This window comes from Macaca thibetana, chromosome 11 (genome assembly GCF_024542745.1).
Source record: "Macaca thibetana thibetana isolate TM-01 chromosome 11, ASM2454274v1, whole genome shotgun sequence".
NCBI classification, from domain to species: domain Eukaryota; kingdom Metazoa; phylum Chordata; class Mammalia; order Primates; family Cercopithecidae; genus Macaca; species Macaca thibetana.
In genome coordinates this window covers 116,542,259-116,560,490 of record NC_065588.1, presented here as the reverse complement: position 1 = coordinate 116,560,490, position 18,232 = coordinate 116,542,259, and the positions used below count along the sequence as shown (strand labels likewise).

General features: G+C 49.2%; 1 protein-coding gene and 1 non-coding gene across 32 annotated transcripts in view; one reads left to right on the top strand and one right to left on the bottom strand.

The window, feature by feature from the left end:
* Positions 1-18,232, bottom strand: part of BICDL1 (BICD family like cargo adaptor 1) — a 718,679-nt gene that overhangs the window by 160,031 nt on the left and 540,416 nt on the right. The gene's annotated exons all lie outside the window — the stretch shown is intronic.
* LOC126931948 (U4 spliceosomal RNA) lies at positions 15-155 on the top strand. The gene has a single exon (XR_007718045.1). It is a non-coding gene; the product is annotated as a U4 spliceosomal RNA (small nuclear RNA).

Here is an 18,232-nt window from a genome sequence, read left to right as displayed (position 1 = left end):
AACTTAAAATCTCCAGCTTTGCGCAGTGGCAGTATCGTAGCCAATGAGGTTTATCCGAGGCGCGATTATTGCTAATTGAAAACTTTTCCCAATACCCCGCCATGACGACTTGAAATATAGTCGGCATTGGCAATTTTTGACAGTCTCTACGGAGACTGACTAATTTCACGTTTAAAATAAAGGAGATCATGTTGAGTTTTTTTGTATTATTGGTCGGAGGTTGTACGGGGTTTTGTGTGGATACTGTGCGTCGTTTTCCGAGATGTGTGACATGTAATATTGGAAATTGGGTTCCCAGGCAGTTATCATTAATATTTATCCAAATGCAGCTAGCGAGTGAGCTACTCCACCTCTTTTGTCGCTGAAGGTCACAGATTCCCTTAAAGGGAAGGGGGTAACTCTGAAACCAACACGTTAACACATCCAAAGTCTTCCTTTTTGTTTTTTTGAGACGGAGTTTTCGCTGTTGCCCAGGCTCGAGTGCAGTGGCGCGACCTCGGCTCACTGCAACCTCCACATTCCGGGTTCAAGCGATTCTCTGTCTCAGCCTCCCGAGTAGCTGGGATTACAGGAGCCCACCACCACGACCGACTCGTTTTTGTGTTTTTAGTAGAGACGGGGTTTCGCCTTCTTGGCCAGGCTGGTCTCAAACTCCTGACCTCAGGTGATCAGCTCTCCTCGGCCTCCCAAAGTGCTGGAATTACAGGTGTGAACCACCACACCCGGCCCAAAGTCTTCCTCTTAAAGCGACCAAGAGGGAAAAAGGCACAGAAGACTTGCTCAGGTCCTACTGTGGAGTCCTCGGCAGAGCAGGGGCTGATCAGGTTCTCTTGCCCCTAGTGTGGTACTTGTTCCCACTACACCAGCCTCTTCCAGTCTCACCTTTTTACGAAGACCTGGGCTGTCCATGGACAGAGGTCCTCGGGAGTCACAATCCTGGTCATGGCGGATCCAGCTGGACCTGTTTAGGACACCGCCCATAAAACACTCCTCCAGCCTGTAGCAAAAAGATGTGGCAAAAAGGGTGGCAACAATACCTACGAGGTGAAAGGCGGTGCTGGGAAAAACAGCTCCAGTGGCAAATTAAACTCAGTCCTCAGTTCAAGGACATGGAGGCGAAGGTAGCAGTAAACTGAAATCGCGCCACTGCACTCCAGCCTGGGTGACAGTGAGACTTTGTCTCAAAAAAAAAAAAAAAAGAAGAAGATGAAGCCGGGCGCGGTGACTCACACCTGTAATCCCAGCATTTCAGGGGGCCAAGGAGGGCAGATCACGAGGTCAGGAGATCAAGACCATCCTGGCTAACACAGTGAAACCCCGTTTCTACTAAAAATACAAAAAAAATTTAGCCAAGTTTGGTGGCGGGCGCCTGTAGTCCCAGCTACTCGGGAGGCTGAGGCAGGAGAATGGGGTGAACCCGGGAGGCGGAGCTTGCAGTGAGCCGAGATCGCGCCACTGCACTCCAGCCTGGGTGACAGAGCGAGACTCTGTCTCAAAACAAACAAACAAACAAAAAATTGGATTATACTCTACATATAGTTCTATTACTTCCGTTTTCTTTCTGCTATACAATACATTGTGGACACATTTTCCATGCCAGCACCTAGTTCCCCTTTTCCCATATAGATGTGACCTACCAAGGTTAACCAATCCCCCATACTGGACATGTGAGTTGTTTCCAGTTTTCTTTTTCTTTTTTTTTTTTTTTTTTGAGATGGAGTCTCGCTCTGTCGCCCAGGCTGGAGTGCAGTGGCGCGATCTCGGCTCACTGCAAGCTCCGCCTCCCGGGTTCACGCCATTCTCCTGCCTCAGCCTCCTAAGTAGCTGGGACTACAGGCGCCCGCCACCTCGCCCGGCTAGTTTTTTGTATTTTTTAGTAGAGACGGGGTTTCAGTGTGTTAGCCAGGATGGTCTCGATCTCCTGACCTCGTGATCCACCCGTCTCGGCCTCCCAAAGTGCTGGGATTACAGGCTTGAGCCACCGCGCCCGGCCTGTTTCCAGTTTTCCCATAAGCAATGCTATAATGAATACACTTGATGCTACATCGTCTTTCCTTACTCTTGGGGTATTTCTGGGGGAAAATCTTTCTTTCTTTCTTTCTTTTTTTTTTTTTTTGAGACGGAGTCTCACGCTGTTGCCCAGGCTGGAGTGCAGTGGCACCATCTCGGCTCACTGCAAGCTCCGCCTCCTGGGTTCACGCCATTCTCCTGCCTCAGCCTCCTGAGTAGCTAGGACTACAGGCGCCCGCCACCACGCCCGGCTAATTTCTTTTTGTATTTTTAGTAGAGACGGGGTTTCACTGTGGTCTCGATCTCCTGACCTTGTGATCCGCCCGCCTCGGCCTCCCAAAGTGCTGGGATTACAGGCTTGATCCACCGCGCCCGGCCTCTTTCTTTTTTCTTTAAACAAGGTCTTGCTCTGCTACCCAGGCTGGAGTGCAGTGGTGTGATCTTGGTTCACTGCAGCCTCGACCTCCCAGGCTCAAGCTATTCTCCTGTCTCAGCCTCCCGAGTAGCTGGGATTACAGGCATGTGCCACCACCCCCAGCTAATTTTTGTATTTTTTGTAGAGATGGGGTTTCACCATGTTAGCCAGGCTGGTCTTGAACTCCTAGACTCAAGCTTTATTGCCCGCCTTAGCCTCCCAAAGTGCTGGCACTATAGGCATGAGCTACCACGCAGGCCTGGGGAAAATTTCTTTTTTGAGATAGAGTTTCGCTCTTGTTGCTCAGGCTGGAGTGCAGTGGTGTGATCTCGGCCCATGGCAACCTCCACATCCTGGGTTCAAGTGATTCTCTTACCTCAGCCTCCCAGGTTCAAGCAATTCTCCTGCCTCAGCCTCCCGAATAGCTGGGATTACAGGCACCTGCCACCACGCCCGGCTAATTTTGTATGTTTAGTAGAGATGGGGTTTCACCATGTTGGTCAGGCTGGTCTCAGGTAATCTGGGCCTCGGAAAAATTTCTATAGGTAGAATTGCCTCCTCAAAGGCCATGCTCACTTTGCATTTTAATGGATATCCCCATACTGGCACCCCTAAGATTGTACCAATGTATTTGCCCAAAAAGCCACATATGAGGACATCTGGAGAAGGTTTGACATACACTTTTTTTTTTTTTTTTTGTAGACGGAGTCTTGCTTTGTTGCCCAGGCTAGAGTGTAATGGTGCGATCTCGGCTCACTGCAACCTCCACCTCCTGGGTTCAAGTGATTCTTTCACCTCAGCCTCCCAAATAGCTGGGATTACAGGCATGCGCCACCATGCCTAGCTAATTTTTGTATTTTTAGTAGAGATGGAGTTTTGCCATATTTGCCAGGCTGGTCTCGAACTCCTGACCTTGTGATCCACCTACCTCAGCCTCCCAAAGTGCTGGGATTACAGGCATGAGCCACCATGCCCGGCCTGATGCATACATTTGTAAGTGTTCTGCAGCTTTCATGGGGCTGTCACAGGTCGTCAGGGAGGGGAAGAAGCGGGAGGGTAAACGTGTGCCCATTCTCCTGAGGCGCTGACTGTACAATCCAGCTTCAACCGAGGTTTGTCTTCCAGCTGTTTTCCAGGCAGAGAGAAGGGAGAAGGGGCTGAGTTGGGTGAGATAAAATGTCTCGGAGGGAGGAGAAATCTGGACTCATCCAAAACTTACTTTCTCCCTCTCCACCATATAGAGAATATCCTTGGATACATTAGCCACCCCACCCGCCATGAGGCCAACCCCCACCCGCTGGCTCCAGGGGATGGAAAAGTCCTACTACAAGGGCTATCTCAGCAGGGAAAGGGCCCACAGACCCCTAAACAATCTGCTTAGTGTTCAAGGCACTGCAGAATGTTAGCAAGAATCGCCAGCTTCTAGGATAAAAATATCCCGTGCCCAAGGGGCCCTCAGTGTCTGTCTCAAAACAGAGCTGGCTCTAAGCTCTACAGTTTCTCCATCACTGGGAAATTAACTGAGGCCAACTGAATTTTTTTTTTCCCCATGAAACTTTGAAGCCAGACTTGGGTTCAAGACCTTGCTTCGTTATTCTCTACTTGCGTGACCACTCACCTACCCTCACCTACCCTCACCTACCTTCACTCACCTACCCTCACCTACCCTCTGGTGCCTCAGTGTCCCTGGCTGTAAAAACAAAGAGTCCTGATTCTATCTCAGAGTTCAGCAGTTCTCCACCCTGACTATGTGTGCACGAAAACCACCTGAGGAGCTTTACAAAAATCCTTGTGCCCTGGCTGCATTCCAAACCCATTAAATCAGAATTTCTGAGGAATGGGTCAGGGCAAAAAAATGTGTATTACAGCTTCCAATGTTATGTTTCTCCAAGGAAGAGACCCACTACCAGAGAGATTTGGTGAGTTTTTTGTTTTTTTTTTTTAGATGGAGTCTCACTCTGCTGTCCAGGCTGGAGTGCAATGGCGCGATCTCAGCTCACTGCAACCTCCGCCTCCCGGGTTCAAGCGATTCTCATGCCTCAGCCTCCCGAGTAGCTGGGACTACAGGTGCCTACCACCACGCCCGGCTAATTTTTTTTGTATTTTTAGTAGAGACGGGGTTTCACCGTGTTAGCCAGGATGGTCTCGATCTGACCTCATGATCCACCTGCCTCAGCCTCCCAAAGTGCTGGGATTACAAGCATGAGCCACTGCGACCGGCCAGAGATTTGGTGAGTATTAAGTGAGATGATATGGGAAGAGTGCTTCCTTTGGTGCCTGTTTCAGAGTTAAGTACTTTAGTGGGGGTGGGGTGGTCATGGGACTGACTAGCTAAGCCTAGGTGGTTGTCAAGGAGGGCTTCCTGAAGAAGGGGGTAGCTAAGCTGTGAACTGAAGGAGGAGAGGCATTAACCAGGTCAAAGAGGGCAGGATGGATTTTAGCAGCAGTAATAGCACTGGCAGGGGCCTGGAGACAGGAATATGTGGCCTTTTTGTTGTGGTGGCGGTTGTTGTTGTTGTTGAGATGCAGTCTCGCTCTGTTGCCCGGGGTGGAGTGCACTGACACAATCTTGGCTCACTGCAACCTCCACCTCCCGGGTTTGGGCGATTCTCTGGCCTCAGCCTCCCGAGTAGCTGAGCTCACAGGTGTTCGTCACCACGCCCGGCTAATTTTTTTTTTTTTTTTTTTTTTTTGAGACGGAGTCTTGCTCTGTGCCCCAGGCTGAAGTGCAGTGGCGGGATCTCAGCTCACTGCAAGCTCCGCCCCGCCAGGTTCACGCCATTCTCCTGCCTCAGCCTCCCGAGTAGCTGGGACTACAGGCGCACGCCACCTCGCCCGGCTAATTTTCTTGTATTTTTCGTAGAGACGGGGTTTCACCGTGTTAGCCAGGATGGTCTCGATCTCCTGACCTCGTGATCCGCCCGCCTCGGCCTCCCAAAGTGCTGGGATTACAGGCTTGAGCCACCGCGCCCGGCGAGGCTAATTTTTATATTTTTAGTAAAGACAGGGTTCCACCATGTTGACCAGGCTGGTCTCGGACTCCTGACCTCAGGTGATCCGCCTGCCTCAGCCTCCCAAAGTGCTGGGATTACAGGCATGAGCCACTGTGCCCAGCCTTTTTTTCTTTTTTTTTTTTTTTTTTTTTTTTTTTTTTGAGACGGAGTCTTGCTCTGTCGCCCAGGCTGGAGTGCAGTGGCACGATCTCGGCTCACTGCAAGCTCCGCCTCCCGGGTTCACGCCATTCTCCTGCCTCAGCCTCCCGAGTAGCTGGGACTACAGGCGCCCACAACCGCGCCCGGCTAATTTTTTGTATTTTTAGTAGAGACGGGGTTTCACCGTGGTCTCGATCTCCTGACCTTGTGATCCGCCCGCCTCGGCCTCCCAAAGTGCTGGGATTACAGGCGTGAGCCACCGCGCCTGGCAGCCTTTTTTTCTTTGTCTTTCTTTTTTGAGTTGGAGTTTCAGTCTGTCACCCAGGCTGGAGTCCAATGGCACCATCTCGGCTCACTGCAAGCTTCGCCTCCCAGGTTCTAGCAATTCTCTTGCCTCAGCTTCCCAAGTAGCTGGGATTACAGGTGTGGGCTACCACGCCCAACTGATTTTGTAGTTTAGGAGAGATGGGGTTTCACCATGTTGGCCAGGCTGGTTTCAAACTCCTGACCTCAAGTGATCCACCCACCTCAACATCCCAAAGTGCTGGGATTAGAGGCATGAGCCACCATGCCTGGTGTCTTGTTTGTTTGTTTGTTTTTGTCTCTTTTTTTTTTTTTTTTAGATAGAGTCTCTCTCTGTTGTCCAGGCTGGAGTACAGTGGCGTAATCGCAACTCACTGCAGCCTCCACCTCCCGGGTTCAAGTGATTCCCGTGCCTTAGCCTCCCAAATACCTGAGGAGACTACAGGCATGCATCACCACGCCCAGCTAATTTTTGTATTTTTCTTTTTGAGACAGAGTTTCACTCTTGTTGCCCAGGCTGGGGTGGAATGGCACGATCTCAGCTCACCACAACCTCTGCCTCCCAGGTTCAAACGATTCTCTTGCCTCAGCCTCCTGAGTAGCTGGGCTTACAGGCATGCGCCACCACACCCGGCTAATTTTGTATTTTTAGTAGAGACGGGGTTTCTCCATGTTCAGACTGGTCTCGAACTCCTGACCTCAGGTGATCCACCTGCCTTTGCCTCCCAAAGTGCTGGGATTACAGGCGGGAGCCACCATACCTGGCCATCATGGCCAATTTTTTAATTTTTTTATTTTTATTTTTTTGATGGAGTCTTGATCTGTCTCCCAGGCTGGAGCACAGTGGCACGATCTCGGCTTACTGCAACCTCTGCCTCCTGGGTTCAAGTGATTCTCCTGCCTCAGCCTCCTGAGTAGCTAGGATTATAGGCATGCGCCACCACGCCCAGCTAATTTTTGTATTTTTAGTAGAGATGGGGTTTTGCCATGTTGACCAGGCTGGTCTCAAACTCTTGACCTCAAGTGGTTCACCCGCCTCGGCCTCCCTAGTGTGCTGGGATTACAGGCATGAGCCACCATGCCCAGCCCAACAAGGCTTATAGAACAACCTGAAAATCATTCCCAGTGAGTGGAGCTGAGAAGGGAGGAAGTACAGAGTTGGTGAGGAGGCACATACTGGGTCCTCTAATGAGATCATGAAAAGCCACTGGGCTTTATTCTGGTGTCATGAAGGTTTTATGCAGGACAGTAACCGAGACTGTGTCCTTCTCCCAAATTCAGAGGCAGCCAGAGCCTTCCCAAGGCACTGTGTCCAAGTCAGCTGGGAATCCTGGACTCGCCCAAAGGCTGTGGCACAACCCCGACACTTCCCTTCATGGGTCAGACAGTTTTGGGTTTGAATCCTGACTCTTCCACTTTGTAGCTGTAGCTGGGGGCAGGTGACTTTACTGAATAAGCCTCAGTTTCCTGGCCTGTAAATTAGACATAAAACACCCATTAGGTTTTAAAGACTTAACATGACACCTTACACATGTTAAACAATGTGTTCTCAATAATAATAATAATAATATATATCTATTTTTGAGATGGAGTCTCGCTCTGTCGCCCAGGCTGGAGTGCAGTGGCACAATCTCGGATCACTGCAAGCTCCGTCTCCCAGGTTCACGCCATTCTCCTGCCTCAGCCTCCCGAGTAGCTGGGACTACAGGCGCCCGCCACCTCGCCCGGCTAGTTTTTTTTTTTGTATTTTTAGTAGAGACGGGGTTTCACTGGGTTAGCCAGGATGGTCTCGATCTCCTGACCTCGTGATCTGCCCGTCTCGGCCTCCCAAAGTGCTGGGATTACAGGCTTGAGCCACCGCGCCCGGCCACTTTTTGTATTTTTAGTAGAGACGGGGTTTCACTGTGTTAGCCAGGATGGTCTTGATCTCCTGACCTCATGGTCCTCCTGCCTCAGCCTCCCAAAGTGCTGAGATTATAGGCGTGAGCCACTGTGCCCGGCAATAACAATAATTATTATTATTAATTTACAACAACTCGATTCAGCACTTGGGTGGCTGGATAAATTCCCAAACCTGTCCTTTTCCCTCTTAGCCCTAAAGTCTCACCTCTGTTCTTCGATGATGCTAATAGCTACAATTTCTCTGCCCCTTTCATGCATTTTTGTTTTTGTTGTTAAATCCACATAACAGCCATGGAAGGCATATATATGTTTTATTATCCAGATTTTCAAATAAGTCAACTGAGGCTCAGAGTGGTCAAGTCAGTTGGCCTCAAACCACACAACTACTAAGTATTAGACCTGTAGAACCTCACTCCTATTTTGCTGATGAGAAAAGCGGGGCTCAGAAAGGTGAAAGGTGAGGTATCATGCCTAAGACTACACAGTTGGCAAACAGAACTGGGATTTTTTTTTTTTTTTTTTAAGATGGGGTCTCACTCTGTCACTCAGGCTGGAGTGCAGTGGTGGAATCTCAGCTGACGGGACCTCCGCCTCCTGAGCTCAAGCGATCCTCCCACCTCAACCTCCCGAGTAGCTGGGACCACAGGCACCCACCACCACGCCAGGCTAATTTTTTGTATTTTCGGTAAAGACAGGGTTTCGCCATGTTGCCCAGGCTGGTCTCGACCTCCTGAGCTCAAGTGATCCACCCGCCTTGGCCTGGGGAGTACTGGGATTATAGGCTTGAGCCACCACGCCCCGCCAGAACTGGTATTGAAACCCTTGCCTGTTTTGGGTTTCCTGGACACCAGGGGTCTCTCCCAGAGGGCCAAAGTGTCTGGTAGGACCCACCCTCTGAGCCATGAGGCTCCTCCTTGAGATAAGCCGGGGGGAGGCTGGAAACTACCCCTATTCTGGGGCCCTCAGCATACCTTTCCAAATACCAACCCCTCCTTCCAGAATGCTCTTCCCACAGCCTCCCTTTCGCAAAAAAATCAGGCCAGGGTTAGCTCTTTTCCAGGAAACATTTTTAAGTCTCAGTTGAATCATGCTTGAGCGGTTGAGGCCCCTCTTGTTAGTGTCTGTACTGCCTTTCTTTTCTTTTCTTTCTTTCTTTTTTTTGAGATGGAGTCTCACTCTGTTGCCTAAGTTGGAGTGCAGTGGCGCGATCTCAGCTCACTGCAATCTTCGCCTTCTGGGTACAAGTGATTCTCCTGCCTCAGCCTCCTGGGTGGCTGGGACTACAGGCACGTGCTACCATGCCCGGCTAATTTTTTGTATTTTTAGTAGAGACAGGTTTCACTGTATTAGCCATGATGGTCTCGATCTCCTGACCTCGAGATCGAGGTCAGCCTCCCAAAGTGCTGGGATTACAGGCATGAGCCACCACTCACGGCCCGGCTCTCTCTCTTTCTGTTTCTCTTTCCCCCTTCCCCCCTCCCTCCCTCCCTCCCTCCCTTCCTTCCTTCCCTCCTTTTCCCTCCTCCCTCCCTTTCTCTCTTTCTCTCTTTCTTTCTTTTTTGAAACAAGGACTGGCTCTGTCACCCAGGCTGGAGTGTAATGGTGTGATCATGGCTCACTGCAGCCTCCAACTCCTGGGCTCAAGCAATCTTCCTTCCTCAACATCCGGAGTACCTAGGACTACAAGTTGGCAGCTCTACAACTGGATAATTTTTTAAGGTTTTGTGGAGATGGGCTGTTTTCCTGAACTCAAGCAATCCTCCCGCCTGGCTTCCCTAAGTGCTGAGCTTATAGGCACCAGCCACCACACCCGGCCAGTAGTGACATTGTTTTAAATGTACTTTTTAAAAATTTTTTATTTTATTTTATTTTATTTTTTTGAAACAGAGTCTCCCTCTTGTCGCCCAGGCTGGACTGCAGTGGTGCGATCTCGGCTCACTACAACCTCCCACTCCTGGGTTCAAGCAATTCTCCTGCCTCAGCCTCCCCGGTAGCTGGGATTACAGGCATGCACCACCATGCCGGGCTAATTTTTGTATTCTTAGTAGAGACGGGGTTTCACCATGTTGGCCAGGCTGGTCTAGAACTCTTCACCTCATGATCCGCCTGCCTCGGCCTCCCAGAATGCTGGGATTACAGGTGTGGGCCACTGTGCGTGGCCTATTTTTAAAAAATATTACTTTGTTTTAGCAATAGATTAAGTTACATACGTAGGCCAAACTCAGTGGCTCACACCTATAATCCCAGCACTTTGGGAGGCCGAGGCGGGCAGATTACCTGAGGTCAGGAGTTTGAGACCAACCTGGCCAACATGGTGAGACCCCATCTCTACTAAAAATACAAAAAAATTAGCTGGGAACAGTGGCGCGCATCTGTAATCCCAGCTACTCAGGAGGTTGAAGCAGGAGAATCGCTTGAACCCAGCAGGCGGAGGTTGCAGTGAGCCGAGATGGTGCCATTGGACTCCAGCCTGGAGATAGAGCAAGACTCCGCCCCTTAAAAAAAATCAAACTATGCGAAAGAGTACTTACTGAAATCTCCTTTCTACTCTTGATTCCCAGCTACCCCATTCCTCCAGCCCCACCCCTCGCCAGATAACATTGGTAGTGTGCATTCTCCCAGAGTTGTTCCAACTTGTATTTTTTTTTTTTTTTTTTTTTTTGAGACACGGCCTCACTCTGTCCTCCAGTCTGGAGTATAGTGGCACACTGCATCCTCCACCTCCTGGATTCAAGTGATCCTCCTACCTCCGTCTCCCGAGCAGCTGGGACTACAGGCACCCAACATCATGCCTGACTAACTTTTTTGTAATTTTTTTAGAGATGGGTTTTCACGGCCAGGCGCGGTGGCTCAAGCCTGTAATCCCAGCACTTTGGGAGGCCGAGACGGGTGGATCATGAGGTCAGGAGATCGAGACCATCCTGGCTAAGACGGTGAAACCCCGTCTCTACTAAAAAATACAAAAAACTAGCCGGGCGAAGTGGCGGGTGCCTGTAGTCCCAGCTACTCAGGAGGCTGAGGCAGGAGAATGGCGTGAACCCAAGAGGAGGAGCTTGCAGTGAGCTGAGATCCGGCCACTGTACTCCAGCCTGGGTGACAGAGCGAGACTCCGTCTCAAAAAAAAAAAAGAAAAAAGAGAGATGGGTTTTCACCATGTTGCCCAGGTTGGTCTGGAACTCCTGGGCTCAAGCAGTCCACCTGTCTTGACCTCCCAAAGTGTTGGGATTACAGGTGTGAGCCACTGCACCCAGCCTTGTATAAGTATCTTTTTTTTTGAGACGGAGTTTCACTCTTATTTCCCAGGCTAGAGTGCAATTGCTTGATCTCTGCTCAACGCAACCTCCCCCTCCGGGTTCAAGCCATTCTCCTGCCTCAGCCTCGCGAGTAGCTGATACTACAGGTATGCGCCACCACACTCAGCTAATTTTTGTATTTTTTTTTTTTTTTTTGAGACGGAGTCTCGCTCTGTGGCCCAGGCTGGAGTGCAGTGGCCAATCTCAGCTCACTGCAAGCTCCGCCTCCCGAGTTCACGCCGTTCTCCTGCCTCAGCCTCCCGAGTAGCTGGGACTACAGGCACCCGCCACCTCGCCTGGCTAGTTTTTTGTATTTTTTAGTAGAGACGGGGTTTCACGGTTTCACCGTGTTAGCCAGGATGGTCTCGATCTCCTGACCTCGTGATCCACCCGTTTCGGCCTCCCAAAGTGCTGGGATCACAGGCTTGAGCCACCGCGCCCGGCCCCCTAATTTTTGTATTTTTAGTAGAGATGGGGTTTCACCAAGTTGGCCAGGCTGGTCTTGACCTCCTGACCTCGTGATCTGCCTGCCTCGGCCTCCCAAAGTGCTGGGATTACAGAGGTGAGCCACCACGCCTGGCCTGTATAAGTATCTTACAAACATATTGTATCCCACTTTTTCCCACAAATGATACACACGTTACCTACATTTTTCAGTGTTATTTTTTCAGATCTTGGAGGCTGTTTCATATCAGTACATTTGAGCTTCCTGGGATCTTTTCTGTGGCTAATTTTCCATTGTAGGACTGTATGTGATTTAATTAACCAGCCCCCTATTGATGGATATTTGAGTTGTGTCCAGTCTCTTGCTCTTAAAAACAGTACTGCAGCTGGGCGCAGTGGCTCACGCCTGTCATCTCAAAACTGTGGGAGGCCGAGGCAGGCGGATCACGAGCTCAGGAGTTCGAGACCACACTGGCCAACTTGGTGAAACCCCCATCTCTACTAAAAATACAAAAATTAACCGGGCGTGGTGGCTCACGCCTGTAATCCCTGCTACTTGGGAGGCTGAGGCAGGAGAATTGCTTGAATCTAGGAGGCAGAGGTTGCAGTGAGCCGAGATTGCGCCATCACACTCCAGCTCTGGGCGACAGAGCAAGACTCCATCTTGCGGGGGGAAAAAAAAACAACACTGCAATTAAGACCCCTGTACTGTCTGGGGTGTCAGGCCTGGGAAGATCTGTGAATGGCCTGAGAAAGAGGAGAGAGGTTTGGGCTGGGGGCCAGGATATTGGGGTTTTCATCCTGATGCTACAACTAATTATGCAGCCCAGTTCACTCATCTCCTGGTATCTCCATGTCGCCAGCCTTTCATTCGTTCAAAAATAGTTACTCAAACCTACCATTCCAGATGCTGGTGAACAAGCAGCAAACAAGACAGACATAGTCCTTGTTCTCATAGCCCTGACATTTTAATGGGGGAGGCAGAGACAAATAATAAACAATTACACACATAAACGCAGAACATAATGGCAGAAGGTGAACATCAACAAATACCAGGGTAGCCGGGCGCGGTGGCTCAAGCCTGTAATCCCAGCACTTTGGGAGGCCGAGATGGGCGGATCACGAGGTCAGGAGATCGAGACCATCCTGGCTAACACGGTGAAACCCCGTCTCTACTAAGAAATACAAAAAATAGCCGGGCGAGGTGGCAGCGCCTGTAGTCCCAGCTACTCGGGAGGCTGAGGCCGGAGAATGGCGTGAACCCGGGAGGCGGAGCTTGCAGTGAGCTGAGATCCGGCCACTGCACTCCAGCCTGGGCTACAGAGCGAGACTCCGTCTCAAAAAAAAAAAAAAAAAAAAAAAAAAAAAAAAAAAAAAAAAAAAAAAAACAAATACCAGGGTAAGGAGATCTGATTTGGTGGAGTACGGGGAGACTTTAGATAACACGTTCGGGACCCACAGAGGTGGCATGTGAATAGCTATTCGAGATCTGAGACCAGCTATGCCAAGATCCCAAAGTGCTGGGATTACAGGCATGAGTCATTGCACCTGGCCCAATAAAGTTGATTTTTTTTAACAAAACATAACATTGCCGGGTGCTCACGCCTGTAATCCCAGCACTTTGGGAGGCCGAGGGGGTGGATCTCCAGAGGTCAGGAGTTCGAGACCAGACTGGCCAACACGGTGAGACACAGTGTCTACTAAGAATACAAAAAACGACCCAGGCGTGGGGCGTTGATGGTAGTCCCAGCTACCCGGTAGGCTGAGGCAGGAGAATCACTTGAACCTGGGAGGTGGAGGTTGCAGTGAGCCAAGATCGCACCACTGCACTCCAGCCTGGATGACAGAGTGAGACTCTGTCTCTAAATAAATAAATAAATAAATAAATAAAATAAAATAAAATAAAAAAAGATAACATTAGGCTGGGTGCCGTGGCTCACACCTGTAATCTCAGCACTTTGGGAGGCCAAAGTGGGTGGATCACCCAAGGTCAGGAGTTCAAGACCAGCCTGGCCAACATGGCAAAACCCTATCTCTACTAAAAATTAAAAAAAAAAAATTAGCCTAGCATGGTAGCACGTGCCTCTAGTCCCAGCTACTTGGGAGGCTGAGGCAGGAGAATGGTGTGAACCTGGGAGGCAGCAGTTGCAGTGAGTCAAGATTGCACCATTGCACACCAGCCTGGGCGATACAGCAAAACTCCATCTCAAAAAAAATTTAAAAAAGATAACATTGGCTTATTGGCTTCTGGGTAGAAAATTGACAATAGGGGTCCAGTTTGGAGGTTCATGCAGTAATTCCAAGCAAGAGAGGGCAGTGCATGGCTGCACCTAGAGATATAATGGCGCAATGGTGCAATCATGCACCAGAGATATAACGGTGAAAATGAGGTGGTGGGGTGGGAATTGGGCTACACTTTGCAGATGGGCAGGCAGAACTGGGTGTGGAAATCGAGGACAGGAAGGAATAGAGGATGACTTCCAGGTGGGCACCTGGTCAACATGTGGGGTCCTTAAGTGATAGAGAGGAGGATGAAGGTGGAAATCCAGCCCCCTTCACCCGAGAAAAGGTTGGAGAATCTCTTGAGATCCATTTTGACCTTATAATACTTTTTCTTTAACTTTTTTTTTTTTTTTTTTGAGATAGGTATCTCACTCTGTTGCCCAGGCTGGAGTGCAGTAGCCCAATCTCGGCTTATTGCAACCTCTGTCTCCCGAGTTCAAGTGATTCTATCTGCCTCAGCATCTCAAGTAGCTGGAATTACAGGTGCGCGCCACCACACCCGGCTAATTTTTGTGTTTTTAGTAGGGACAGAGTTTCACCATGTTGGCCAGGCTGGTCTCGAACTCCTGACCTCAAGTGATCTGCCCACCTCAGCTTCCCAAAGTGCTGGGATTATAGGCATGAACCACCATGCCCAGTCACAATTCTTTGTTTATAAGCCCTCCCAGGCAGGCATGCCATGTGGAGAAGACAATATCCCCATCTCACAGATGAGAAAACTGAGGCTAAGAGAGACTCTCCCAGGATCCCCAATTGGGAACTAAGGAAAACTGGAATTCTAGCTCTAGCTCAAATCTTCTTCTTTTTTTTTTTTTGAGATGAACTCTTGCTGTGTCGCCCAGGCTGGAGTGCAGTGGCACAATCTCTGTTCACTGCAACATCTGCCTCCCAGGCTCAAGTGATCCACCCATGTCAGCCTCCCGAGTAGCTGGAACTATGGGGCCTGCACCATCACACCTGGCTAATTTTTGTATTTTTAGTAGAGATAACGTTTCGCCATGTTGGCCAGGCTGGTCTTGAACTCCTGACCTCAGGTGATCCACCCTCCTCAGCCCTAAGCCTCCCAAAATGCTGGGATTATGGGCGTAAGCCACCACGGCCGTCCCTACATAGTTTTCTTTAAGTGGACCCACTTAAAAAAAAAAAAAGTCCTGGCACGGTAGCTGCCCTGTAATCCCAGCACTTTGGGAGGCTGAGGTGGGCAGATCACGAGGTCAGGAGATTTAGACCATTCTGGCTAACATGGTGAAACCCCGTCTCTACTAAAAATACAAAAAATTAGCCGGCATGGTGGGCGGGCGCCTGTAATCCCAGCTACTCTGGAGGCTGAGGCAGGAGAATTGCTTGAACCCGGGAGGCAGAGGTTGCAGTGAGCCAAGATCGTGCCACTGCACTCCAGCCTGGGCGACACAAGGAGACTCTGTCTCAAAAAAAAAAAAAAAAAAGTCCGAGTGGGCTGGCTCACGCCTGTAATCCCAGCACTTTGGGAGGCTGAGGCAGGTGGATCACTTGAGGTGAGGAGTTGGAGACCAGCCTGGCCAACATTATGTTTCTACTAAAAATACAAAAATTAGCCGGGCATTGTGGTGCAGGCGTGTAATCCCAGCTACTCAGGAGGCTGAAGCAGGAGAATCAATTGAACCCATGAGGCAGAGGTTGTGGTGTGCCAAGATCGCACCACTGCACTCCAGCCTGGGCAACAGAGCGAGACTCTGTGAAAAAAACCCAAAAACCAAAACAAACAAACAAAAACCTTCTATTTATCCTAAACAATAATATTGGAACCATCACAGGTTTTATGTACTAATTAGATAATTTTCTTTTTTTTTTTTTTTTTTTTTTTTTTTTTTTTGAGGCGGAGTCTCACTCTGTCGCCCAGGCTGGAGTGCAGTGGCCGGATCTCGGCTCACTGCAAGCTCCGCCTCCCGGATTTACGCCATTCTCCTGCCTCAGCCTCCTGAGTAACTGGGACTACAGGCGCCCGCCACCTCGCCCGGCTAGTTTTTTGTATTTTTTAGTAGAGACGGGGTTTCACTGTGTTAGCCAGGATGGTCTCGATCTCCTGACCTCGTGATCCGCCCGTCTCGGCCTCCCAAAGTGCTGGGATTACAGGCTTGAGCCACCGCGCCCGGCCGATAATTTTCTAATACATAAACACATGACTATTAAAATAAGAAATCTGAGCTGGGCATGGTGGCTCATGCCTGTAATCCCAGCACTTTGGGAGGTCGAGGTGGGAGGATTCCTTGAGCCCAGGAGTTTGAGACAAGTTGGGCAACAAAGTGAGACCTCTGTCTCTGCAAAAAATATAAATAAAATAATAAAATAGATATTTGTACTAGCTGCAACCTCTCATTCCACCAGTGGCAGTTAGTCACACTACATTTGGGAGAATTATGCCTGGAACCACCCTACAGTGTTGCGCGTCAACTCAGTAGTCGTGAAATATACATGATATATTTATCTAGATATAGCTGTTGTAGACCGCACTTTGCCAACACATAGTGAACGGACTAACACGACACTTAAACTTACACTTCTACTCCTTAAGAACTGACCTGCAGGAAATCATTAAGGAAGTGCTCCGAGATTTAGCTACAAGGATGTACTCCTAGCATTGCTGATTGTAGTGAAAATTTGGAACTAACTAAATTTTATCAGGAGATTGGTTAAGTAAATCCTGGTACAATTATACGATGCAATGCTGTTTTACTCAAGGAATTGATGTTTCAGAAAAATGTTAAATGCCATGAAAAGAGGCTCACGCTGGGCTGGCCACAGTGGCTCATGCTTGTAATTACACCACTTTGGGAGGCCAAGACTGGACGACTGGTTGAGCCCAGGAGTTCGAGAACAGGCTGGACAACATAGGGAGACCCCCATCTCTACAAAAAATTTAAAACAATAACTAGATGTGGTGGCACACACCTGTAGTCCCAGCTACTCAGGAGGCTGAGGTGGGAAGATCACTTGAGCCTGGGAGGTCAAGGCTGCAGTAGCCGTGTTTGCACCACTGTACTCCAGCCTGGGTGACAGAGGGAGACCCTGTCCCAAAAAAAAAAAAAACCCAAACAAAAAACAAAGTAGTGATAAATGGGTAAATGAGAAAACCAAGTTTCAAAACAATGTACAAAAATATTCAAATACATATTTAATGTTTTATATCTAAAAACATTGTGTGTATGTTTTTTGTGTGTAAGAGAACGCTCTGGAAAACATACAACTGGTCATTCTTTTATTTTTGGATTATGGATTTTAATTTTCATCTTAGTTTATTCATTTTAAAATAAGTTTTTTACTTTAAAAGATATCTGTAGGTCTGAATCTGAAAGGAAATCCAATAAAAAATAAAATAAAAATAAAGAAGAGGTCTTTTTTTTTTTTTTTTTTTTGAGGCGGAGTCTCGCTCTGTCGCCCAGGCTGGAGTGCAGTGGCCGGATCTCAGCTCACTGCAAGCTCCGCCTCCCGAATTTACGCCATTCTCCTGCCTCAGCCTCCCGAGTAGCTGGGACCACAGGCGCCTGCCACCTCGCCCGGCTAGTTTTTTGTATTTTTTTTAGTAGAGACAGGGTTTCACCGTGTTAGCCAGGATGGTCTCGATCTCCTGACCTCGTGATCTGCCCATCTCGGCCTCCCAAAGTGCTGGGATTACAGGCTTGAGCCACCGCGCCCGGCCAAGAAGAGGTCTTACTATGTTGCCCAGGCTGGTCTCGAACTCCTGAGCTCAAGTGATCCTCCTGCCTCAGCCTCCCAAGTGCTAGGATTACAGGTGTGAGCCACTGTGTTTGGCCATTTATTCGACTTTTTGAGACGTTTTCCTACAATAACCAACTATTGCTTTTGTAAAGAAAATGTCGGGCCGGACACGGTGGCTCAAGCCTGTAATCCCAGCACTTTGGGAGGCCGAGACGGGCGGATCACAAGGTCAGGAGATCGAGACCAGCCTGGCTAATACGGTGAAACCCCGTCTCTACTAAAAAATACAAAAAACTAGCCAGGTGAGGTGGCGGGTGCCTGTAGTCCCAGCTACTCAGGAGGCTGAGGCAGGAGAATGGCGTAGACCCGGGAGGCAGAGCTTGCAGTGAGCTGAGATGCGGCCACTGCACTCCAGCCTGGGCGACAGAGTGAGACTCCGTCTCAAAAAAAAAAAAAAAAAAAAAAAAAAAAAATGTCAACATCTATGTTGTAAGCTCTGGAACTGACTCTTCTAAATCTGCTTTTTTTCTTTTTTTTTTTTTTTTTTGAGACAGAGTCTCGCTCTGTTGCCCAAACTAGAATGCAGTGGCTTGTGCAACCTCCACCTTCCAGGTTCAAACGATCCTCCTGCCTCAGCCCCCTAGCAGCTGTGATGACAGGCACATGCCACCATGCCCAGGTACTTTTTGTATTTTAAGTAGAGACGGGGTTTCGGCATGTTGGCCAGGCTGGTC